General features: G+C 34.9%; 1 long non-coding RNA gene across 1 annotated transcript in view; it reads left to right on the forward strand.

Moving 5' to 3' along the window:
* Positions 1 to 27,037, forward strand: part of LOC113918940 — a 278,736-nt gene that overhangs the window by 57,939 nt on the left and 193,760 nt on the right. The window contains exon 3 of the long non-coding RNA XR_003518731.2: positions 7,370 to 7,521. This is a non-coding gene — a long non-coding RNA (uncharacterized LOC113918940). The remainder of the gene's footprint in view (positions 1 to 7,369; positions 7,522 to 27,037) is intronic.

The following is a 27,037-nucleotide window of genomic DNA, read 5'->3' on the forward strand; positions in this document are numbered from 1 at the left end:
TGGGCAAACTGCCATAGGAATACAAAGAAAATTCTGAGGAGCGAAGATTTCTGAGGTATGTAGAGAATCCATAAAACCCTGCATCTACAATTCTAAACAGAGCTGCTGCTTGCAATGTTTGGTTCCTAGTTACCTTGGGTAGAAATGACACTTTGTCCCGAGCCCTCTATCAACAAACTGACGATTTGGAATTCAGTGAAGTGAGAAAGCTGAACTCTGCAAGCTTAATGTTAGACTTTAAGATACTGATTAAATAAAAGCACAAGGAAGAGCTTTGAAATTCAGTTTGTAAAGATTGTTTGACCAAGTGGGACCATATGTTGAACAAATATTTGGGTGTGTGGTGAAATACCATAGGCACAGCCAAGTGGGACAGGATGATATTGGGAGACAGAAACACATTGCTAGCACAAGAAGAGTCTTCAGGACTTTTTATAGTATTCAGATCCATGTCAACATCTTGAGCTTGTCTCACTATGTCATGCCTATCTTTAAGCAGTATCATCCTGAAATACTATATACTACCATGGTCTAATAGAAATATAATGTGAGATGCATATATTTTAAATTTCCTAGTAGTCACATTAAAAAAGGTAAAAAGAAAGGTGAAATTAAGCTTAGCAATATATTTTATGTAACCCAAAATATTCAAAATATTATTTCAACATGTAGTCAATATAAAAATTTAGGACATTTCTCACATTTCAAGAACTCAATAGCCACATTTGGCTAGTGTTTACCATATTGGATAGTGCAGCTCTGGACAGATATAAATATATATTGTTTTTAAGAGTCTCCATAGGGGATGATTCTTCAGCGGTTTTAGGGGAGCCCATTCAGAATGTTCACTGATGCTGGGAAAGTGCTCTTAAATGTAGCACAGATTCCTAATGCCAACATTTGACTGTTTCTTCTCATCTCATGCTATTATCATTCAATGAATATTTACTGAACTTCTAATGTATACTAGGTTATATGTTAGGTGTTGGGATATAATAGCAAACAGCATTACTGTGGTTCTTGTTTTCAGGGTGCTTACAAGGTATAAGGTAGAAGAGAAAAAGTAAATAAGTAAATTAAATTGTAATTATGACATGTGTTGGGATGGAAAAGTGCAGAGAGCACCTATGAAGATTTATTGCTGGAGAACCTCTCCTGGTCTTAGAGAGACTGGGAGATTACCCCTGAGGGAGTGACCTTTGATCTGAAATCAAAATGATACCGCTATGAGGGGGCTCTGAGGCAAAAAGGCATTTGGCACTTTGAAGGATCTAACAGGAGAATGGTGTAGCTCAAGTGGAAAGAGCAAAGGTGAAAGTGGTTCATAATAGGCAGAGGCCAGAATACATGTGACCTTTAGGACTAGAATCCTTCTCCTTTTACAGTCTTAAAAACACTGTATGTTTAAAAAAAAAAAACAAAAAAAAACAAAAAAAACACTGTATGTTTTTAAGGAATAGAGGGACAAATTCTTGGATTTGCATAATACAATATCTCCTGCTATAAACTGGAGAATGGATATGAAGGAAAACAGGAGAATGTGGAGAGACCATTCAGGAAATTATTTTATAATCTGAGTAAGAGGATTAGGGCAGTAGCCACCTAAGGCCTTAAACTGATGACTTTGAGACATACTAGTAAATAGGACTCGATGCACTGAATAGTGGGGGAGGTGGGCGCCAAGCACGGGGAAGAGTAGTGTCCAGGCTGACTCCCAGCTTTTTTGACCTGCTTAAGTAAGTAGATGTGGGTCCTTTTGAGCTCTCTTATCTTTCCTCTGGCATGCTGGAAATATTAGGGTGAAGTATCCATCATCTAAAATAGGAAATATAGTGTTAATTTGCCTATCATCTTTCTTTTTTGCTTGAATCAGAAATTTGTAATTCTTTGGTGCTAATGTTAGTATAACATAAAGAAAAAAATTAACAGTGGGCTTCTGTCCATATCTCTTATGCTTTTACTTACTGAGTAATAATCACAGGGTGAATCACTTAACAATTTTATTGCTTTTAACATTATTGTCTTTTTTCTTATAAACTATATGATCTTTGCATTGACACACAGTATTATTACTATAATGTTGTTATGAGTAGCTATTAATGACACACTTCGCAGAGGAAGGCTAAGGGGAAACAATAAAGGAAATAATTCATCTGATTCTAAAGTTTCTTAAACCAATTAAGAAACTGCAACAATAAAGCTTTAATTAATTTATTTTTTTACAACTGGACAGATTTGTAATCATTCTTAGCTAATCATTAAAAGATTACATTTTGCATGGCTATCTTTTTTATTGCTTTTTAACATTAGTTATTAAATAGTTCATTTATTTCCTATTCCAAGTCTGACTGATATGAAAAATTCAAACTGTTAAATAATTCAAAAGAGTTGGGATTGACAATAATGTTCATTCATTCACGGGATAATTATTAAGCTCCTAGATGCTTAATAAGATAGATAACACTTGAGAGGTTTAAAATATAGCAGTGGAGGCATAAATGAATAAATACATAAATAAATGTATGATTTAATACAGTAGTGATAAGTACTATTTGAAAAAGGGAAAGAGATACAGAGCCCTAAGCTCTGAGGGTTATGTAGCTATGGTGATGAGGGAAGACCTCTCCATAAGGAAACATGTGAACAGTGCCCTGAAGGCAGTGAGGGAGTGTGAGCTGAGCAAATATCTGAGGTAAGACTCTCTTAGGCACAGGGAAGCAAGTACAAAGACTCTGAGGTGGTCATGTGCATCTTCCAGGAGCATTGGCAAAGAAGCCAGTGATGCTGAACTACTATGAGGAAGGAAACAATGGAGAAAATGAGATCAAAGAGGTGAGGAGGGGCAACATTATGAAGTCTTAAGGTCAAATAAAGATTTTGGATTTTATTCCAAGTACGATAGGAGCCATTGGAGAGTTTTGAACTGGGGACAAATTTGAATTTAGATGTAAGGTGTGAGAAAGAGGAAAATCAGGCATGATTCTTAGGTTTCTGGCCTGAGCATTAGATATAAGGTGATGCCATTTACTGAGGTGGGGAAAACTAGGGAGGAATGAATTTAGAGGAAAAATCAAAATAATTCAGTTTGGGGCACGTGAAATTTGAAATGCCTCTTAGAAATTCCAGTGGAGATGTTAAAAAAAATATATATATATATAAATTTGTAGTTCACGGGATAATTGAAGGCTGGAAATATACATTTGAAATGAATACCTAGAATTTAAAGTAGCTGTTGAAATTCTTGTCCATGGATCACAGTAGGTTTATTCTGCAGCCACTACCATTTACATTTCTCTCCCCTCTTTGCTCTAGTTTTACTCTTGCCTTTGACTTTGTGGAGGAGCAGAGAACATTCTTCATATTGGAGAAGGATAGCAGTCCCTATCTAGATGATGATGGTGGAAGAGAATGGGAATAGTAATTCATCTATAGGCATTTGTTGGAAGCTTACTATGTGCAAAATCATAACATAGGGAGCAAAAGCAAACAGAGTCTTTGTCTTCACTGAGCTTACAATCTGGTGCATAGTAAGGCATAGAGGCTTAGATCAGACATTAATCAAGTAATCACAAAAACATAACATTGTAATGATAGCACGTAACGGAACAGAGATTCATGTTGCTGGAGTGTATAATAGGAGGGATTATGTCCTGGTATAGAGTCAAGGAAGGCTTCCTGATGGTATTATTGTGAGTTGTTATGTGAGAGGTGAGTTAAGTAGGCAAAGAGTGATCCAGGGAGAGGGAACAGCATATACAATGGTCCTGTTGCAGGAGGGACTATGGTACATATTCATATGTAAAGAAGACTAGAGTGGCAGGAGCACTGAGAGTGAGGGACAGGATTGTGCAAGGTAAAGGTGGAAATTCACACAGCAAACATATAATGGCTTGTAGGCCTCATGCTTTGAGAAAAATCATTGTGGTTACAGTGTGGAGAATGGATTGAGGCTGGGTGGGGATGGAGGAAAGAGACGCAAAGAAAGGATGAGGAAAACCATAGGTCCATACAGAGGAGGCTCCTGCAGTAGTCTAGGTGAAGGATGAAGGTGGTTTGGGCAAGATGGCATAGAACTAGGGTAAGATCAACTTCCCAGAGGGAGCTGAGTAAGTTGGGGAGCCGAAGCTAACAGTCTCAAATAGAGGCACCAATGCTAAGAAACAGTACAGCAGAGTGGTTAAGGCTCTAGGCTTTGGAATCAGACATAACACAGGTTTGAAACATAGCTCTTCTACTTACTGCTGTGTGACTTCATGCAGATTTCTGTAAATTAGGGATAATAGTACCTATACCACAAGTTATTGTAGGGATTAAATCAGACTATAAGATAAAATGCTAAGCCAGCTTTCAATAATTACGGTGTTGTCACTCTCTGGAATTTAGCAGTCACCTCCAGAAAAATGTGTTGGGGGGAAAAACAGGTTTTTCTATGTTAGTTGGAAATCTTTAGAGAAAACAATGTAAAAATCTATAAATCTACAAATTTACAAATTTACTGAGCATCCGCTTTCAGCAATCGCTTGCAAGAACAGTATATGTTAATTATTGATTACAGTTTTGATTTTTGAGATAGGCTTTCCCAGAAAATGGGCCCTATGTAAAAATATTGACATATATATATATAAAATTTGTGATCTTAACATGTGTGATCAATGTGATTACAATTTTGTCCATTTTTATTTGATATAATCTAAAAAGCAAAACAAAAAGTGTGGAAAAGAGTCCCTTTAGACTCAATTACATGCCATCATTTTCTAAACTTCATTATTTACTTACTATTAAAGGCTTATGAGTTAATTAATGTCCTGTGAATTGCAAATCAATTATTTCACAATGAAGCATAAAATTAATTTAAGAGATTCGTATATAGGCATGACATGGTATATTGGCTTTTCTTCAGAAGTGGATCAATTAAAAATATGTGACAAGAAAAAATGTAGATGACATGTTAGGTGGTGGGTAACTAATCGTGCTTTCAGTGTAGGAGCAAAAAAACACGTGACCGGAATTCTAAAAAGCATACCTTTGCATTTTTTTGTAAAGTTATAATGGCTTCATAAACATAAATTACTCTCCAAATGTGATTCAATTCAAGGACATCTTTATTTTACACACCTAAATGAAATAATATATGTTAAGTGCCCAGCCCAGTGAGGTATCTAGTATTTGTAGAATAATGTTCTTTTTCCTTCCTCTTAGGTGCCCTCTGCAGTTATTTAATTGCAAATTTTACTAAAAGCACCTTTCTTTTCTTTTAGTATTATTATGTTCCTTTCTGAAATTATATGTGTAATACATGCTCATTGCAGATAATTTGTAAAACACAGAAAACAACAAAAAGGTCACTTGTGATCTCACCCTAGAGAGAACTACTTTTGATATTTAGGTATATGTTATTTTAATACACTTTTCTAGAATATTCAACTTGGAATTCATAACCTTGGCTTTTAAAGTTTGTTTCATAAAGCACATGATAAGGAGACTTAGCCAGCTAGGGTCTATGTTGTTATTTTTGAAGAACAAAACAGACCCTAATTGCCAAATTGCCAAACTGTCCACATATTTTTCACTTGTTCAAATATTTTAAAAATAAACCTTATTTTATGAAACAGTTTTAGATTTTCAGAAAAATGGCAAAGATAGTACAGAGAGTTCCCATGTACCCTCCACCCAGTTTCCCCTATTATTAACATCTTGCATTTGTATAGTATGTGTGTTACAGTTAATTAACTAATATTGATATATTATTAATAACTAAAGCTCAGACTTTATTCAGATTTTCTTAGTTTTTACCTAATGCCCTTTCTCAGTTTTAGAATCTCATCTAGAACACTACATTACATTTAGTTGTGGTGTCTCCTTAAGCTCCTCTTAACTGTGAAAGTTTCTTAGATTTTCCTTGTTTTTAATGACCTTGAGAGTTTTAATGAGTACTGCTTATATATTTTGTAGAATGCTGTTCAGTTGGGATATTTTGATGTTTTTCTCATGATTAGCCTGGAGTTTTTGGTAGGAAGATAACAAAAATAAAGTACCATCTCATCACATTCTATCAAAGAAAGATACTATCAATATGACATCACTGTTGATGTTGATCTTGACACCTGGCTGAAGTAGTGTTTGTCCAGTTTCTTCATTGTATCTTTACTCTTTTTTTTTTAAAGATTTTATTTATTTATTTGAGAGAGAGAGAATGAGAGATAGAGAGCACGAGAGGGAGGAGGGTCAGAGGGAGAAGCAGACTCCCTGCCGAGCAGGAAGCCCGATGTGGGACTCAATCCCGGGACTCCAGGATCATGACCTGAGCCGAAGGCAGTCGCTTAACAGACTGAGCCACCCAGGCGCCCTTATCTTTACTCTTTTTATCCCCCTTTCCATACTGTGCTCTTTGGAAAGAAGTCACTGTGCACAGCCCATACTTAAGGAGGGGAGAATTATGCACGCCCACCTGGAGAGTAGAGTAGCTGTATAAATTATATGGAATGCTCCATGAGAGATTTGTCTATTCTCGCATATGTATGTATATATGTATGTATGCATGTTCATATGAATGTATTTACCATTTACCTATGTAAGTATGGACTCATGGATATTTAGTTTATAAGGGCTATAATCCAATACTTCCTTATTTTTTGTTGCTCAAATTGTTACAGCTTGGCCATTGTGATCTCTTGTAGTTGGCTACCATGTCCTTTTGACATATACTCCTTATTGGAGTTCTTTTTTTTTTTTTTTTTGAGTACTTTCTTACTTTCTGGCACTATAAGATGCTCAAGATTCATTTTAGAAATTTCCTGTCCCTGTCTCAATCTGCCTATAATTAAAATTAGAATCAGTAGGGTCTAGAATCAGATTGCCTTATTTCAAATCCTGGCTTAGCCATTTGCCAGCTATGTGATCTAGAACTGTTTCACCTTTTGAGGGATAGGTGGGACCCAGTTTCCTCTTCTGTCTGAGCTTTTTCAGAGCAGGGACTTTTTGTTTTTTTCTCTACTATATCCCCAGTACCCAGAATTGTGTCTGGTACATAGTGGTGCAATCAAGAAATATCTGTTGAGTGAAAATAAATTCAGGAAAGCAAGAAATAGAAATAGCTTTGTTTCTCATTTTGTCCTAAAATATTTGTCTAAGTTATTATTTTCAATTTAATTTCATTATTATCAAAGGAATATATGCATATGGCTTAAAGATTTAAATAGTTCTTCAGTATTTTAAACAAAATAACCATGTTCTAACTCATTCCCTGAGGCAACCACTTTCAATTACCTTAGCTGATTATTTTAGATACCTATCTCGTTATGTCTAAATAACATGTTTTTATTGTTGCTGCTTGATTTATAAATTTTATTCATTGTCTATTCATTTCCAGCAATGGGGGATGACGATCTAGCACCACACACTGTGTTTTGTCTTCCCATTCTGCTTTCGATATCTGCCAGAGACCATTAGGATCACACCTGAAATCAAGTTAAGTTTACTATTTGCTGCAACAAAGGAGACCCTACGTGATGCAAAACAAAGGTGAGTTTCAAAATGGGCTAATGAAGGGGGGTTATAAAATTTGGGTGGTCTTAGCAGGGATTGGTCAGAATTTGTAAATTAAGGAGCTGATGGAACATCAGTGGTTTTATTTTTTAGAATACATGAGGCTATGTGGAATTACCTTTGCATCAGTTTATTTGTGGTCTTATATATAGGAGTCTGAATAAACTGGTGTTAATTGTGAGAGTCTATAATGAATATCATAATTTGGCTTGGTACAGTTCTGTGAATCAGTATACTTTTACAAGATATAATTTCTGACTTAATTCTTAATTTCTAACATCCTAGCTTCCAGAAGAGCTGCTTTTCAATTTATCACTCTCAAAATAGTTCTATCAAAACTGGTTAAAATAATATTTGGTGTTTACATTTCTACAACTTTTTTGGAAGTGGATTCATGTAGTATACTTTTATTTCTTTCCCTGTTCTTGCTTTACTGTCATATATGTAGACATTAAGTGGACAGGTATTACTAGTGGAGCAGACTCAAAACAGTTCTTACAACCTGATCTGTAAACTTGCAGAAGTCCCTGCTCTCTGTTTCTTAACTTGTTTCACACTGTGTATGAAAGGTTGAATGAAATAAATCCAACAATACTCCTGAAATTGGATATATTGCCCTTTAGGCAATATCAAGTCAGAAGTCCTGCTAAGCTAATAGCTGGTCGTGGGATCATTTTGGAATCAATATAATAGGTATCTTTATTTTTATTGGTTGTTAGTCTTATTATTCAGTTGTAAATGTTCCTTGTATATTCTTGATATGAAAGTTTTGTCATATATTGGATCTTATTTTTTATTTTGAGTATTTTATCTTAGTCTGTGGCTAGCAGTCTCACTTTTTTTTTGCCTCCAAAATCTTTTTTTTAATTTTAATTCCAACATAGTTAACATACAGTGTTACATAAATTTCAGATATACATTATAGTGATTTAACAATTCTATATATTACTCAGTGCTCATCATGATAAGTGCAGTCTTAATCCCCTTCCCCTATTGCACCCATCCTCCCCTCCCCCTCCCCTCTGGTAACCATCTGTTTGTTCTCTATAGTTAACAATGTAGATGGAGCTAGAGAGTATTATGCTAAGCAAATAAGTCAGTCAGAGAAAGACAAATACCATACAATTTCACTCATATATGAAATTTAAGAAACAACACAAATGACCATTGGGGAAAAAAAGAGAGAGGAAAACCAAGAAACAGACTCATAACTATAGAGAAATACAATGGATTTCTGTATATTAATTTTGTATCCTGTGACCTTACTGAATACATTTATCAATTCTAGTAGTTTTTGGGTGGAGTCTTTAGGGTTTTCTATATATAGTATCATGTCATCTGCAAATAGTGAAAGTTTTACTTCTTCCTTACCAGTTTGGATGCCTTCTAAATCTAGATTTGTGGAGGGTTTTTCTCATGAATTAATGTTGTACTTTGTCAAATGCTTTTTCTGCATCTATTGAAATGATCATATGGTTCTTACCCTTTCTCTTATTGATGTGATATGTCATGCTGAATGATTTGTGAATATTGAGCCCTTCTTCCATCCCAAGAATAAATCTCACTCAATCATGGTGAATGATTTATTTTTAAAGACTTATTTATTTATTTGAGAGAGAGAGAGAGGGAGGGGGGAGAGGGAGAGGAGAGAATCTCAAGCAGACTCCCTGCTGAGCATGGAGCCTGACATAGGGCTTGATCTCAGGACCCTGAGATCATGACCTGGGCTGAAATCACAAGTTAGACGCTTAACCCACTGAGCCACCCAGGCACTCCATGGTGAATGATTTTCTTTAGTGTATTGTTGGATTCGGTTTGCTAATATTTTGTTGAGGATTTTTGCATCTATATTCATCAGAGATATTAGCCTGTATTTCTCTTTTTTGGTAATGTCTTTATCTGGTTGGTTTTGGTATCAGGGTAATGCTGGCCTCATAAAATTAATTTGGAAGCTTTTTTCCCTCTTCTATTTTTTGGAACAGTTTGAGAAAAACAGGTATTAGTTCTTCTTTGTATGTTTGGTAGAAGTCACCTGTGAAACTGCCTGGTCCTAGACTTTTGTTTGTTGGAAGCTTTTGGATTACTGATTAAATTTCTTTGCTGGTAATTGGTCTGATCAAATTTTCTATTTCTTCCTGATTCAGTTTTGGGAGGTTATATGTTTCTAGGACATATATCCATTTCTTCTAGGTTGTCCAATTTGTTGGCATATAGTTTTTCATAATATTCTCTTATAGTCCTTTGTATTTCTGTGGTGCTGGTCGTTATTTCTCCTTGTTCATTTCTGATTTTGTTTGAGTCTTTTCTCTCTCTCTCTCTCTCTCTCTCGATGGATCTGGCTAAAAGTTGATCAATTTTGTTGATCTTTGCAAAGACCACTCCTGGTTTCATTGATGTGTTTGTTTTATTGTTTTTTTAGTTTCTATTTTGTTTATTTATGCTTTAATCTTTATTATTTCCTTCCTTCTACTGGCTTTGGGTTTTGTTTGTTCTTCTTTTTCTATCTCCTTTAGGTTATTTGAGATTTTTCTTGCTTCTTGAAGTAGGCCTGTAATGCTAATAACGTCCCTCTTAGGACCACTTTTGCTTCATTCCGAAGATTTTGGACCATTTTGTTTTCATTTTCATTTGTCTCCACATATTTTTTGATTTCCTCTTTGATTTCTTGGTTGACCCATTTATTGTTTAGTAGCATGTTTTTTAACCTCCTTGTATTTGTATTCTTCCCAGATTTTTTCTTATGGTTGATTTCTAGTTTCATAGCGTAGTGGTTGGAAAAGATATATGGTATGCCTTTGATCTTTTTGAATTTGATGAAACTTGTTTTGTGGCCTAATGTGTGGTCTGTTCTGGAGAATGTTCCATATGCACTTGAAAAGAATGTGTATTCTGAATTATTTTAGCTTTTGTTTGTCTTGGAACCTGTTTATCTCTCCTTCTATTCTGAATGGTATCCTTGCTGGATAGAGCATTCTTTGCCCAGTGTTTTTTCTGTGTAGCAGTTTGAATATATCATGCCCCTCTCTTTTGGCCTACAAAGTTTCTGCTGAAAAACCCACTGACAACCTTATGAGGTTTCCTTTGTATGTAACTATTTTCTTTTTTCTTGGTGCTTTTAAAATTCTCCTTTTATCACAACTTTTTATCATTTTAATTACCTATATCTTGGTGTAGACCTCCTTGGGTTGATTTTGTTGGGGGCTCTCTGTGCCTGTTGGATTTGGATTTCTATTTCCTTCTCCAGATTCAGGAAGTTTTCAGCTTTTCTTTCTTTCTTTCTTTCTTTCTTTCTTTCTTTCTTTCTTTCTTTCTTTCTTTCTTTCTTTCTTTCTTTCTTTCAAGATTGTATTTATTTATTTGTCAGAGAGAGAGAGAGAGAGCAGAAGCAGGGGGAGCGGCAGGCAGAGCAAGCAGACAGAGAAGCAGGCTTCCCACTGAGCAAGGATCCCAATGCAGTACTCGATCACAGGACCCTGGGATCATGACCTGAGCTGAAGGCAGCCACTTAACCGACTGAACCACCAGGTGTCCCTCAGATTTTATTTCTTCAAATAAATTTTCTACCCCCTTTTCTCTCTCTACTCCTTCTGGGATTCCTATAATGTGAATGTTATGCTTGATGGTGTCCCTATGTTCCTTAAGTCTATTATCATTTATTATTATTATTTTCTCCTCTATCATATATATATGATGGAATATTACTCAACCATCAAAAGGAATGAAATCTTGCCATTAACAATGATGTGGATAGAACTAGAGGGTATTATGCTAAGTGAAATAAGTCACTCAGAGAAAGACAAATACCATATGATTTCACTCATATGTGGAATTTAAGAAACAAAACAGCCATTCTGACTGGTATGAGGTAATAGTTCATTGTGGTTTTGATTTGTATTTCCCTGAGGCTGAGTGATGTTGAGCATTCGTACATGTGTCTGTTAGACATTTCTATGTCTTTGAAGAAATGTCTATTCATCTTTTCTGACAATTTCTTGACTGGATTTTTTGTTTTTTTGGGTGTTGAGTTTGATAAGTTCTTTGTAGATTTTGGATACTAGCCCTTTATCTAATAATGTCATTTGCAAATATCTTCTCCCATTCCATAGGTTGTCTTTTAGTTTTGTTGATTATGCAAACATAGCTATAACTATGTTATAGTTCGTTTTTGCCTTTGTTTCCCTTGCCTCTAAGACATGTCTAGCAAGGAGTTACTATGGCCACAGCTGAAGAGGTTGCTGCTTGTGTTCTTCTCTAGGATTTTGATGGGTTCCTGTCTCACATTTAGATCTTTCATCCATTTTGAGTTTATTTTTGTGTGTGGTAAGAAAGTGGTCCAGTTTCATTCTTCTGGATGTGGCTGTCCGATTTTTCTAACACCATGTGTTGAAGAGACTGTGTTTTTTCCATTGGATCTTCTTTCCTGCTTTGTTGAAGATTAGTTGACCATGGAGCTGAGGGTCTATTTCTGGGTTCTCTACTCTTTTCCATTGACCTATGTGTCTGTTTTTGTGCCAGTACCATACTGTCTTGATTATTACAGTTTCGTAATATGGCTTGAGGTCTGGAACTGTGATGCCTCCAGCTTTGGTTTTCTTTTTCAACATTAATTTGGCTATTAATGGTTGTTTCTGGTTCCCTACAAATTTTAGGATTGTTTGTTCCAGCTCTATGAAAAATGCTGATGGAATTTTGATAGGGATTCCACTGATTGTGTAGATTGTTTTGGATAGCATAGACATTTTAACAATATTTGTTCTTCCAACCCATGAGTATGGAATGTTTTCCCATTTCTTTGTGTCTTCCTCAATTTCTTTCAAAACTCTTCTGTAGTTTTCAGAGTACAGATCCTTTGGCTCTTTGTAAGTTTACTCCTAGGTATCTTATGGCTTTTGGTGTGTTTATATATGGGATCAGTTCCTTGATTTCTCTTTCTGCTGCTTCACTGTTAGTGTATAGAAATGCAACTGACTTCTGTGCATTGATTTTATATCCTGCCACTTTGCTGAATTCCTGTATGAATTCTATCCATTTTGGTGTAGAGTCTTTCTGGTTTTCCACATAGAGTATCATATCATCTGCAAAGAGTGAGAGTTTGACTTCTTCTTTGCCAATTTGGATGCCTTTTATTTATTTATTTTTTGTTGTCTGGTTGCTGAGTAGGACTTTCAGCACTATGCTGAACAAGAGTGGTGAGAGTGGACACCCCTGTCGTGTTTCTGACCTTAGGGAAAAGCTCTCAGTATTTCCCCATTGAGGATGATATTCTCTGGGGGTGTTACATATATGGCTTTTATGATATTGAGGTATATTCCTTCTATCCCTACACTGCAGAGAGTTTTTATCAAGAAAGGATGATCTACTTTGTCAAATGCTTTTTCTGCATCTACTGAGAGTATCATATGGTTCTTGTCCTTTCTTTTATTAATGTGTTATATCACATTTATTGATTTGTGGATGTTAAACCACCCTTGCAACCCAGGAACAAATCCCACTTTGTCGTGGTGAATAATCCTTTTAATGTACTGTTGGATCCTATTAGCTAGTTAATATGTCTCTAGGAATGCATCCATTTCTTACAGATTGCTTAATTTGTTGTCATATAATTACTCATATTATTCTCTTATAATTGTTTGTATTTCTTTGGTGTTGGTTGTGATCTCTCCTCTTTCATTCATGATTTTGTTTGTTTGGATCCTTTCTCTTTTCTTATTGATAAGTCTGGCTAGGGGTTTATCAATCTTATTAGTTCTTTCAAAGAACTAGCTCCTAGTTTTTTTGATCTGTTTCTACTTTTTTAAAATTTCTTTATCATTGATTTCTGCTCTAATCTTTATTATTTCTCTTCTCCTGCTGGATTTAGGCTTTATTTGCTTTTTTTTTTTATAACTCCTTTAGGTGTAAGTTTAGGTTGTGTATTTGAGATATTTCTTGTTTCTTGAGAAAGGCCTGTATTGCTATATACTTCCCTCTTAGGACCACCTTTGCTGCATCCCAAAGTTTTGAACTGTCTTGTTTACATTTTCATTTGTTTCCATGTACTTTTTAATTCTTCTTTAATTTCCTGGTTGACCCATTCATTCTTTAGTAGGATGCTCTTTAACCTCCATGTTTTTGTGCTCCTTCCAAATTTCCTCTTGTGATTGAGTTCAAGTTTTAAGGCATTGTGGTCTGAAAATATGTATGGTATAATCTCAATCTTTTTTGTACCAGTTGAGACCTTCTTTGTGACCCAGTATGGGGATCTATTCTGGAGAATGTTCCATGTGCACTCAAGAAGAATGTGCATTTGGTTGCTTTAGGATGAAATGCTGTAAATATATCTGTGAAGTCCATATGGTCCAGTGTGTCATCTAAAGCCCTTGTTTCCTTGTTTACCTTCTGCTCTGATGATCTGTCCATTGCTGTCAGTGGGGTGTTAAAGTCCCCTACTATTATTGTATCCTTATCGATGTGTTTCTTTAATTTTGTCATTAATTGGTTTATTTAGATGGCTACTCCCAAGTTAGGGGCATAAATTTTTAGATCTTCTTGTTGGTAGACCCATTTATTATGATATGCTCATTTTGAGCTTATATTGTATATGGTGAGAAGTGGGGGTTGAGGCTCACCTTTTTTTTTCTATACTCCATGTATTGAAAGAATTATAATTTCGCCATTGAATTATGTTAGTGCTTTTGTCAACAATCTGTAGATCAGATATGTATGGGTCAGTTTCTGGATAATTTTGTGCCGTTAATCTATATATCTATCTTTATGCTATATTACACTGTCTTGATTACTGTAGCTTTAAAATAAATCTTGAAATCAGATAGTATAAAGCCTCCAAATTTGATTTTTTAAAATATTTTTCATTATTTAAGGTCCTTGGATTTCCATAGAAATTTTTGAAGACTTTTTTTTAAGACTTTGTTTTTTTAGAGCAGTTTTAGGTTCACAACAGTATTGAGATGAAGATACAGAGATTTCCCGTATTCTTCCTGCCCCCACATATGCTAAGCCTTTCTCATTATCAACATCCCTCACCAGAGTGGTAGATTTGTTATAATTGATGAACTTGTATTGCTACATCATAATCATCCAGAGTCCATAGTTTACCTTAGGCTTCACTCTTGGGGATGTACATTCCATGTATTTGGACAAATGTATAATGACATGTATCCCTCATTCTAGTATCACACAGAGTATTTTCACTGTTCTAAAAATCTGTGCTCCACCTATTCATTTCTCCCCCTAATCCCCAACTCCTGGCAACCACTGATCTTTCTACTGTCCCTATAGTTTTGTCTTTTCTGGAATGTCATATAATTTTATAGTGTGTAGCCTTTTAGATTGACTTCTTTCACTTAGTAATATGCATTTATGGTTTCTCCATATCTTCTCATGGCTTCATAGCGCATTTCTTTTTAACACTGAATAATATTCCATTTTCTGAATGTTCCACAGCTTATTTATCCATTTTTTACTGAAGGGCATATTAGTAGCTTCTAGGTTTTGACAATTATGAATAAAGCTGCTATAAACATCTGTGTACAGGTTTTTGTGTGGACATAAATTTTCAACTCCTTTGGGTAAATACCAAAGGGTGTGAGCACTAGTATGGTAAGAGTATATTTAATTTTGTGAGAAATTGCCAAATTATCTTCCAAAATGGCTGTACGATTTTGCATTCCCACCAGCAATGAATGAGAATTCCTGTTACTCCATTTCCTCTCTACTTTTATCCTCTGAAAAAAATTATAGAGAATTAGTATAATTTCTTCCTTAAATGCTTGGTAGATATCACCAGTGAGCCCATCTGGGTAGTGTTTTTTGTTTTAGGAGGTTATTAATAATTAATTCAATATCTTTAATAGATACAGGCCTATTCAGATTGTCTATTTCTTCTTGTTTGAGTTTTGGCAAGTTGTGTCTTTCAAAGAATTAGTCCATTTCATTTGGGTTATTAAATTTGTGTGCATAGCATGTTCATAGTATTCCTTTCTTATTCTTTTAATGTCCATAGGATCTATAGTTATGTCTCCTTTTTCATTTCTGACATTAGTAATTTGTATTCTCTCTTTCTTTCTTGGTCTTTGTAAAGGTTTATTGATTTTATTGATTTTTTCAAAGAACCAGCTTTTAGCTTCATTGATTTTCTCTATTGATTTCTTGTTTTTAATTCCATTGATTTCTGATATAATTATTATTTCTTTTCTTGTGCTTACTTTGGATTTAATTTGCTCTTCTCTTTCTTGTTTCCTAATGTGGAAACTATTACTATTAATTTGAGATCTTTCTTCTTTTCTATCCAGACAAGAGAAAATAATTAAAAGTATGCAAATTTGAAAAAAGAAAAATGATCTCTATTTCAAATGATATTATTTTAATCTGGAAAGCCTAAAACATCACTGGGAAAACTAATACAAGTTAATAAGAGAATTTAGTAAAGTAGGTTATAAAGTTAATATTCAAAACAATAGCCTTATTATGTAGAGAGATAAACCATTTAGAAGTTGTAATAGAAGAGAAGATACCAATTATTATAAACAAAATAAAATATCTAGGCATAAAATTAAGAAGTATCTAAAACATGTAATGAAAAAAACTATAAAAGTAGTCCTGAAAGACACAAAAATTAACTTGAACATGTAAAAAAGCTTTACCATATACTTGAATAGAAAGAGGAAGCATCATAAAGATGTCAGTTTTTTCTAAGTTAATTTATAAATTTAACAGAATTCCAATAAACTGCTATCAAGTTTTTTCCCTTGGGGATAGAGAAGTTGATTATACAGTTCATTTATTTATTTATTTTTTAATTTTATTATGTTATGTTAGTCACTGTACCATACATCATTAGTTTTTGATGTGGTGATCCACGATCCATTGTTTTCGATTAACACACAGTGCTCCATGCAGTACATGCCCTCCTTAATACCCATCACCAGGTTAACCAATCCCCCCTTCCACCTCCCCTCTAAAACCCTGTTTGTTTCTCAGAGTCCATAGTCTCTCATGGTTCATCTCTCCCTCCAATTCCAACCCCCTCATTTTTCCCTTCCTTCTCCTAATGTCCTCCCTGCTATTCCTTATGTTCCACAAATAAGTGAAACCATATGATAATTGACTTTCTCTGCTTGACTTATTTCACTTAGCATTTTTCTACACTTCTCTGAAGAAGACATACAAATGGCTAAGAGAAACATGAAAAGATGTTCATCGTCATTAGCCATCAGGGAAATTAAAATCAAAACCACATTGGGATACCACCTTACTCCAGTTAGAATGGCAAAAATGGACAGGGAAAGAAACAACAAATGTTGGAGAGGCTGTGGAGAAAGGGGAACGCTCTTACACTGTTGGTGGGAATGCAAGTTGGTACAGCCACTTTGGAAAACAGTCTGGAGGTTCCTCAAAAATTTAAAAATAGAGCTACCCTATGACCCAGCAATTGCACTACTGGGTATTTACCCCAAAGACACAGAGGTAGTGAAAAGAAGGACCATATGCACCCCAATGTTCATAGCAGCAATGTCCACAATAGCCAAACTGTAGAAAGAGCTGAGATGCCCTTCAACAGATGAATGGATAAAGAAGATGTGGGCCATATATACAATGGAATATTACTCAGCCATCAGAATGGATGAATACCCAACTTTTACATCAACATGGATGGGACTGGAGGAGATTATGCTAAGTGAAATATAAAGTTCACTTAAATGAATAGTCAAATATATGTAGGAAGTCACTGGGAATGGAGAGCAATGGGGGTAGAATAGACCTACCTTATATATTGTGTAAGGCTGATGAATCACAGACCTGTACCCCTGAAACAAATAATACATTATATGTTAATAACAAAAAAAGAAGAAAAAACATAATTAAAACAGTGAGATCATGGTGCCTGAATAGACAGAATAATAGAACAGAATAGAAAACCCACAACACTATAGGTTGTCATGTACACTATAAAGGCACATCCCAAATTAGTGGGAAATGATGAACTTTTAATAAGTGGTATTGTGATAAACTGGATAGCCATGGGGAAATATATGAAATCAAATATATTCCTAATACTGAACATAATGTTAAATTTCAAATAGATTAGAGATTTAAATGTTAAAATAAAATAAATCATATGAGTGGTAGGAGACATGAGTGAAATCCTCATGAAATCCAAAAGGGAGAAGATTGTTAATCTGATAAAAAGAAAGACTTTTGCAAAAACAAGAAAAGGAAATATTTTTACCATATGTAGAAAGACAAAGGACAAATCTTTTTTTTTTAAAGATTTTATTTATTTATTTGTCAGAGAGAGAGAGAGTGGAGAGCACAAGCAGGGAGAGCGGCAGGCAGAGGGAGAAGCAGGCTCCTCCTGCTCCTCTGAGCAAGGAGCCTGATGCAGGACTCGATCCCAGGACCCTGAAATCATGACCTGAGCTGAAGGCAGACGCTTAACTGGCTGAGCCAGCCAGGCGTCCCAAAGGACAAATCTTTAAAAATTGCAACTTTTATCACAGACCAAATACTAATATGTAAATAGCATCTGAAATGGGAAAGAAAAAGGACCAGCAACTCTATAGAAAAATGGGTTAGTAATTTGAATAGTCAATTCATGAAAATTATTGCAAATGGTCCTTAACTATGAAAATGAAACTTAACCTCATTTCTCATTAACAGCAAGAGAAATGCAAATTAAAACGCCCTAAAACAAAGTTCTCATCTATCATATTGGCAAAAGTTCAAAAGTTTGACAACTTACACTATTGGTGAAGCTATGGAGAAATTAATGTTGTTCTATATTGCTGATAGGAATGAAAATAATAAAATAATTTGAAGGGGAATTTGTCAACATCTAGAAAAATTACATATACATTTATACCTTGATCCAGCAATCTAACTTCTAGAGCTCTAGAAGATATAGTAGCAAAAGCAGTATAGTAGCAAAAATACATAAAGCATAAGCAAAAAGCTCTTCCCTTCAGCATTATTCATGATAGCAAAAGAAATTTCCAAATATTCATCAGTAGGGCACTTGTGAGCACTGCACAATGAATTATCAGGCAGCCATAAAAGATAATGAGTAATATCTTTTTTTTTAAGATTTTATTTATTTATTTGTGAGAGAGAGAGAGAGAGAGAGCACAGCTGGGGAAGGGACAGAGGGAGAGGGAGAAGCAGGCTCCCACTGAGCGGGGAGCCCGATGCAGGGCTCGATCCCAGGACCCTGAGATCATGACCCAAGCTGAAGCCACACACCCAACCGACTGAACCACCCAGGCGTCCCATGAGTAATATCTTCTATAGAGGATCTCCAGTATGTGTTGTATAAATGAGAAAAATAAGGTGCAGAAAAGTGTGCATTGTATGTTACCATTTTTTAAGGGGAAGGTATAGGAATACATATATATTTGTGTATGTTTGTGTGTATATATATTATATATATATAGTTAATAGAAGGATAAATAAAAATATTGATTTTTCTTTGGGAGAAAGAGTAAACAATGTGAAGGAGACAAATAGAAACTAGACTTCTCTGATCATACTCTGATTTACAGATTTGAGTTTGTATCAATGTAAATATTTTATATAATTATAAACAAAATGGAATTAAAAATGATCCTAAAAATCAGAAGCAAAATAAAACAAATGTCTAAATGTATAGAGTTGGTGGCAAAACCACAAAAGGAGAGTTATTTCAGTTATATGTATATGTTGTGGGTGATTGAATTAAAGTTGACTGTATATCCCTAGTGGATTATATGCAAAAGAAAAAACAGAAAAGACAAAATAATCTTTTTGGTAAAAATTGTTGGTGGTAATGTAAGCACTTTTCTGAGACTGGGGAGTGGGTATTGTGGAATATAATATAATAATAGGATGTTGAGAGCTGGGATATTTTGTAGAGGAGAAAGGAGATACAGATAATACAATTTATGAGATTAATAAAAGTCTTGTGGTCCTGAATTTGAATTGGAATTATCAATATAAACACATGCTTTATTCCATTATTTTTTTAAAAAAAGCATTTTCTAGCCCTTTCCACTAAAATAACCTGAAAAACAATAATGGACCCATAGCAATGAATACCTTTAGAGTCCTTATTGTGGTCTCTACATCTCAATTCCCACTAAAAGAAACCAGAACTTGATGAAGAAGTGGCAGATTCCAGAATCTTGGGCAGAGAATTTACAAGATAAGCCTGAAACATCTTATCATATCAAAAAGTAAGATGAATGCCAAAGACCACTCGTGTTATGACAGAGGGATATGGGGGATGTGGGAGCTATCTTGAACAGGATCTTTTTGGACAAAGTATGGAACACAACAGGAAAATAATTGCAGTGATTGAAGCATAGCAAATGGGTTTACATTCATAAGTTTATAATGATAAAAAGAAATTATTGGCCACTTTTGGAGAATTCTAGGTAATCAACTCATTATTCTGAAAAAATAGCTAATTAAGAGAAAGTATCAAATATTTATTCTTATTTTCCCATTCAAATTGTATCCCTGAGTAATTGAATATTTGATGAGGGGAATTTGTGTATTTATGAGTATCCCAGCTATTAAATAAAGAAGGAAGAATTACAGTATCACTATTTTGCAGTCTTAATAAATTAATGGATTTCAGCAATAACCATCATTAGTTGCTGATATCCTATATAAAAAATCAATCAGAAATCAACCTCCTAATGGAAGTACATGACATCACTTAAACTATCTTTGCCAGGTGAAATCTAAAAGTTGCTAGATCTAACAACCAATCTATAAGAGATACTAAAAGCAGAGGAACATGTTGAATTACACCATGAAGATGGTTTATTACACATGGAATAAAAGAAATTTCTGAGTTGGTGAGGTACTTACAAGAGAAAAATAATTTTGAGGGAAAACTTTTTTTATTTTTTGCATGCAGGAACACGCAAAAATATCAGCTAATCAAAGTAGAAGGCATTGTAGAATTAGGAAATCCCTATTTTGCATCTATCTATATAATACTTGAATTAGGCAATGATCATCAATAGAGGCTCTAACTATTGGATCAAAGGTGGTTGTGGAATGGAATATTCATGCCATTGTGAAATACCTTCTCAGAGATCAAGTTATAATTACAAGAAGGAAAAGTATACTTTCAGCAAGTGATCAAATTTATTCTTACCTGTAGAAGTACTGCTACCAATGACAATAATATTGGAAACTGATAATGATGCAATAAGAAGTACATATTACTTATCTAGTGTTTTTAGGAAAAAAAGTTATGACTAAATCTAATAGTGAGAAGATAAGACAATTTCATAATATGATGGCCTGGACTCTTAAAAAAATCAATGTCATGAAAAACAGACAATAAAAAAACTGTTCTAAATTAAAAGAGGCTAAAGAGACAAAATGAGCAAATGCCATGTCTGAAACTTGATTTGGATTCTGCATGTGGGAAAAGGTGATATAGAAGACATTTTGGAGGCTTCCGAGATTACTTAAATGAGGACAGCATATTAGATGATGTTATTGAATTACTCTTAATTATCTGAGTATGATAATGGTATTGTGGTTATGTAGGAAAATATCTGAACTCTTAGGAGATTCTGGCTAGAGTATTTAGGGGTGAAGTGTTGCAATATCTGCAACTTACTTTCAAATGGTTCCTAAAACATACACATATGTGTGTATATATGTATTGAAGGAGATAAAAAATGTGGCAAAATATTAAGATTGGTGAAACTTTGTGAAGGTGTACAGGTGTTTATAGCAGTGTAGATTTGTCTTTTTTATATCTATTTGAACATTTTTTCTAGTAAAAAATTGAAAAAAATTAAAAACAAAAATATTACTTATTATCTTAAGAATTATGTATTTACTTAAAGCTTATTAACATGAATATTTAAAAATCTTTTAATATAAGGCCAATTACTTCTTTTTAAGTAAGGCATAGCTAATTGGAGTTCCGAATCTATCTTGCGTACATTACACCATAATTATAAGGATGTCCATTTTCAGTTACTGTAAAACTAAGTAAATTCAGTTGCAAAGAAGTGAGACAAAATTCTTCTAGATTTATTTTATTTTTTTCTCTAGTATTTTACATTTATCTTTTCTATAATACACTTTTATTTGAATCTTTCCAAGGCATTTAGACTGTTTTTTTTTTATAGAAGAAGCAACTCTTTCTTCTTACATTTACATTTCATTAGTTTACGTGACATGTAATTAAATGTTACAATTAAAACGAATACAACTGATATTAGCAAGGGGACAAATACACTTAACTCTTGGTAAATACACAACTCAAGTTGGTAGGAACTGAAAAAGTACATGGATGTACTAAAGAATAGCCTACCAGTTATAAGGTTATCATGTATTGTAGTATCAGCTGGGATATTTCACAGTGGTGCTGTAGATAGCTGGTTAATCTGGTAGTTAGCTTGAGTGGAGATTGGTTAGAGAGGGTGCACTGTAGTGAGATACTCACCAGGCCTGAGCTGCAAACAGGATTCAATATTATTCATGCATAGTTAAGTTCTGTCCAATCATCCTCTGGTGAGATTGGTTTATGAATAATCTCTTCTGTCTAGATTACTGTCAAGGCCTTTCCCCCAGTCAAGCTAAATAAAATGGCTTCAGATTTTCTGACAGTCCCAAATGGGCACATTTGGGTCACTTTTCTTTCCTTTTATCCTATAACCCACCCTCACCTCCAATCCTGTGAAGCTCTTCATTTGGAAATTATGTTATTCAGTGTTAGCTAGGAGTGTCATACGGAACCATGACTCTTAGACTTGTTAGTTAGAGGTACTTGTTGGTTGGTTGTGAGGCCATCCCAATGCAGTTTTGACTCTAAGGCACTATGGATAGTTACAGGTCCCACCCTGAAGTTCTCTAACTTCTCTAAGAGGTGAGGCTTGCTATGAAGGGAATGTTGATTTTCCTACTTCACCGTTCCTTCAGAGAGGAGAAAGTTCTCCTGCTTTGTGAGCCCTAAGAATGCCTTCATAAGGAAGATGAGTGTCTCTTTCTTGTAAGTGGCATGCTAGACAGCTGCATTAGATTTCTGTCTCTGTTCATTGAATTCACTGCTCGGCTCTCTGAGGAGGCAAGGATGAGAAACTGTTGAGGGAGGCTTTCAGCAGATTTGTAAGAGCCAGCATTTCTCGCCTGTAGAGCACATAGCGCTTAACTGCTACTCTTCCCCTGGGGGCATCTTTCAGGTTCTGGCTTTTTCAGGCCAAGCAAGAGACCCTAATTATGTCACTTTCAATCACTTCTGAAGCCTCAAAGACCAAAATTGTCTCTTCAGATCCACTCAGATGCCAAAGAGAGGTGTGGAAAAGAAATTGCTGCCCATCTACCAGCAGCTGTAGGCTTCTAAGCCACCTCTTGCTTTCATTTTCTGTGCAGTGGTCAGGAATTGTTGCTAACACTCAAATCAGTAAAAGTAAAATGTTTCAATGGATACCTTGAGAATACAGATGGTTTTGCACTGAAAAAGCACCTGTAGTCACTGTGGCAGCATTCATCACTATTCATTGACCAGTGCACTTTTCCCTATGCAGGGGAGAATTCCGAGGGACTTGTGTTTGGCCAGTGAAGTGTAGTGGAGGTATTTAACTTCCAGTGCTCGAATCTCCACTTCTTTCTTTTCCACGCTACTGAAAATAATGTCTTCATGAAACCTTTGTAGATAAACCACCCAAATTGTCAGTCTGGTTACTTGTTCCTTTTGTTAACTTCTAAGTTTATTATTTATTATATATTATTTATATTTATTATATATATATTATATATACCTCAATTTGCTTGGTAACATTTTTTTCAGAAAAAAATATATAAATGGAATTTTTAAATGATTCATATGCCCAGAGGAAGTCTTAGGGAATTCTTTTGTATGTCAAATATATCAGTATGTGAATTTCCACATTTTCATATATTGACTGTGTAAAGCAGAGCATATCAGATATTCTTCTTAGCTATTTTTGTAGCTTTGTTTTCTAGATGTTTTGTTATTTCACTCATCAAACAAACGCTTACTGAGCAGCTGGAACATTCAATGGATTGTGCCAAGTCCTGGGTGCACATGTTTATCTTTAGCTGTAGTTGTACCTAAATATTGTGTTAGTTTGTTGCTATGGCCTGAATTGTGTCCCCACCCCCCAAGATTCCTATGTTGAAGCCCTAGCCTCTGATGTGACTATATTTTGAGGTAGGGCTTTTAGGAGGTAATTAAGGTTAAATGAGGCCACAGGATAGGGTCCTAATCTGATAGGATTGGTGGCCTTACAGAAAGAGGAAGAGTTCTCTCTCCATCTCTCTCTCCCTTTCTCTTCTTGCACATATTGAGGAAAGGTCATGTGAGTGCATAGTGAGAAGGCAGCAAGCCAGAAAGTCTGTAAGCTTGGAAGAAGGTTTTCATCATGATCAACCATGCTGGCACCCTGATCTTGAACTTCCAGCCACCAGAACTGTGGGAAAATAAAGTTCTGTTGTTTAAGCCACCTAATCTATGGTGTTTTGTTATGACAGCCTGAGCTGACTGAAACATTTACCAAATCCAGGAATTCTACAACTAGAATATCTGAGTCTTGTAAGAAATAAATCAAGGGCAACAGAATAACATAGAACTATACTTTATATGGCTAACTATAAACTTATGAAATTTGTAATACTAAGCTGTTAAAGGGAAAAAACTAAAAAGTCTAAAGAAAAGACAAATTCATGAATGTCAGATTCATGTTGACATATTAAAGGAAATCAGAATTCTAAACTTTAGAAGGATAAAATAGGGAAGAACAACAAGTCAACCAATCTAATCAGTTTATTTATTTACTGAACAAGTGCTCCGGCATGTCCTTAGGAAATTTATGTCATAGGCAATATATCCCAAACTACCTGCCTCAGAATTATGTGGGTGTGCCTATTGGATATCCAGATCTCAGGACCATGCTGAAGTCATATTCAGTTTCTCTGAGGTGAAGTCTGGGAATCTTCATTTTAAACAAGTTCTCTAAGTGATCTTTAGGCATGCTAGAGTCTGAAACCCTTATTTCAGGCATTGTGGGGCTGCCTAAGAAATGTTAGTCTTTGTCCCTGCAATGAGATGCCTACTGATACATGAAATACAGGCAAATCAAGGTTGTTGTGTTCAAGTACTCAAATGTACATATAGAGTATAGGTGTAGTATTTGTAGAAGAAGAGGTCAACAAAGACCAGAAAGTAGCTACTAGAGATCGGTTCCCAGCACTCTGAGAACTTAGAGGGAGGAATGGAACAGCGGACCAGAGGAGTCTGGAGTCAAGGAGGCCTCAAAAAAGAAGGATTGTGCATCAGTTGAAGAATAAAGAGGCTTTCTCCCTTCCCACACATTTTAGAAAAAAAGCAATAAAGGAACAAAACACAGTTTTTATTTCACAAAGATAGAGAGCACAAAGAGGAAATAGGAGTAGATGAAATATTTTCAGAATCAGTAAGTAGATAAAGAGGTTGGAGTGATTAGACTAGAGGTATGCCAGTGGCCCCTGGACAACCTCTGGAGTCTCAGGTCTGGGAAGCACCAAGTACTGCAGAAGGTAGGGGAGTGATATGTATAGGGACAGAGAGGGAAATGTAGGTTGTTGGCTCCTGGCCTCCTGCCTTTAAAGAGCAACAGGCTCATTCTCTAGAGGATTTGAACTGGAGGAGACTTGACCAGTGACATTAAGCAGAGTGAGTGAAGTACCAAGGTAAGGACTGCAACAGGGATTATGTGTTCAATTTTCTGAACAATGGAACTCTCAACACCTCCCCTTCTCCCCACTCTGATCTCAGAAATCTGACAGCCAGATGTCTTCCCTCAGGCCCCCAAAAATTAATGCTAAAAAGTACGGTAGCAATGCCTTCAAAATTGTAAGAGTATGTGCCCAGCCTCTTAATCTGTTAAGAGATTAATCAAGTAGGATAAATGGTAGAATGAAGATATTTTTCAGATATACAAGTACTGTAAAAATTTATCTTCTTAGGAAGCAACTGGAGGATACACTTTAACCAAAACCAATAATAAACTAAGAAATAAACCAAGAAAGGAAGTTCAGCATGCAACTACACAATTAAGCTTAGAGTGCTGCTGGCATAGACAGAAACAGGCTGAGGGAAAGGGGACGGAAGGAAAACATTTGAACTCAGGTCTTCTGAGGTTTTGAATCATAGGTGCATTCAATAACCTGTAAGGAGTGTGCTAGAAGTGCTGCATACTTCCATTTTCCTTTCGCTTAGCTTGGCCCTGTGTGAAATAAATGTCTTTATAATTATCTTTTTCATCTCTGTTTATAGTTTCCATTTTTGAGAAAGGCATAAGAAGTATACCTTTCTTTTAGGAATAATATAATCACATATTATCAGTGACTGAAGTAATTAGCATAGTTTTCATATCATCATTTGAGTCATGTAACCTTAACTAAACAGTAAAAAAAACTACTAACATGCATATACAAAAATCTAGGTGATTTTAATGTTACCTTTTATTTATAGATATTTTAGAAGTTTACTACATTATTCTCCAGATTGTTCACTAACTTGGTAAATTGGAAGGGCTGATTTTTCCATTTTTATGGAAAAAAAACCCAATAACCACCATTTACAGCAAAGAATTTGCACTAGGCAATGCCTTAAAATAATTTTGAAATGTATTTATTTACATCTCAAATATGACTTCTTTCTAAAATGTTCAAAGTCTCATTTCCACAGCTGCAATTAAATGACTTTTTAGGATAATGTTTCATTTGGCTGTATTATGTTAATAATCAGCTAGATGATGTATATCTTTTCCATCTTTATGTACCCATGAATTATTCAGAAGTGTTCTTTTGCAAATGCAGAGTAGAGAAATTCAGTCCCTTTTTCCCCAAAAGGGTCAGACGTGCTTTAGTTTAGAAGAGAGAGAGAGAGAGAAGTAGATCCTTTTTCTTTATAATCCCTTAAAATTTATTGAAGTGAACAGTAGGAATTTATTTAAATATCCAATAACGAGAAAATGCTCAAGTAAACTATAATACATCTACCTGACAAAATGATGCAACTCTGAAAAACTAATGGTTGGAAAGACAACATAGCAACTCTGAAAAACTAATGGTTGGAAAGATAACATGGGAAAATGTTTGTATAAAAAAATAGGTGAACCAAAAAAATGCACATTATAATTTCAACTAAAAATAGTCATCAGAGAAAATTCTAGAAGAAAATACAATAAAATAGTAATGACAATCATGTTACTATGTAGGAATATGGGTGATTTTTTTTCTATCTTTTCCAATTTTTTTAATGTGATATTATTTTTATAATGAGAGAAAGCAAACAAACAAGTTCACCCTTATCGAATTACTAGTGTTTTCTAGAAACTGGGCTGTGTGCTGAGGATATAAAGATGAAAAGATGTGCTTAATGATATAAAAGATATATCAAGCTTTCCTTGGTGATTCTAAAATGTATATAATTAATATAAACTTCATTGAGATCTTATTAAGTAGAAATGTCATTAATGAA

The sequence above is a fragment of the Zalophus californianus genome, chromosome 1 (genome assembly GCF_009762305.2).
Source record: "Zalophus californianus isolate mZalCal1 chromosome 1, mZalCal1.pri.v2, whole genome shotgun sequence".
In the NCBI taxonomy this organism is placed as follows: domain Eukaryota; kingdom Metazoa; phylum Chordata; class Mammalia; order Carnivora; family Otariidae; genus Zalophus; species Zalophus californianus.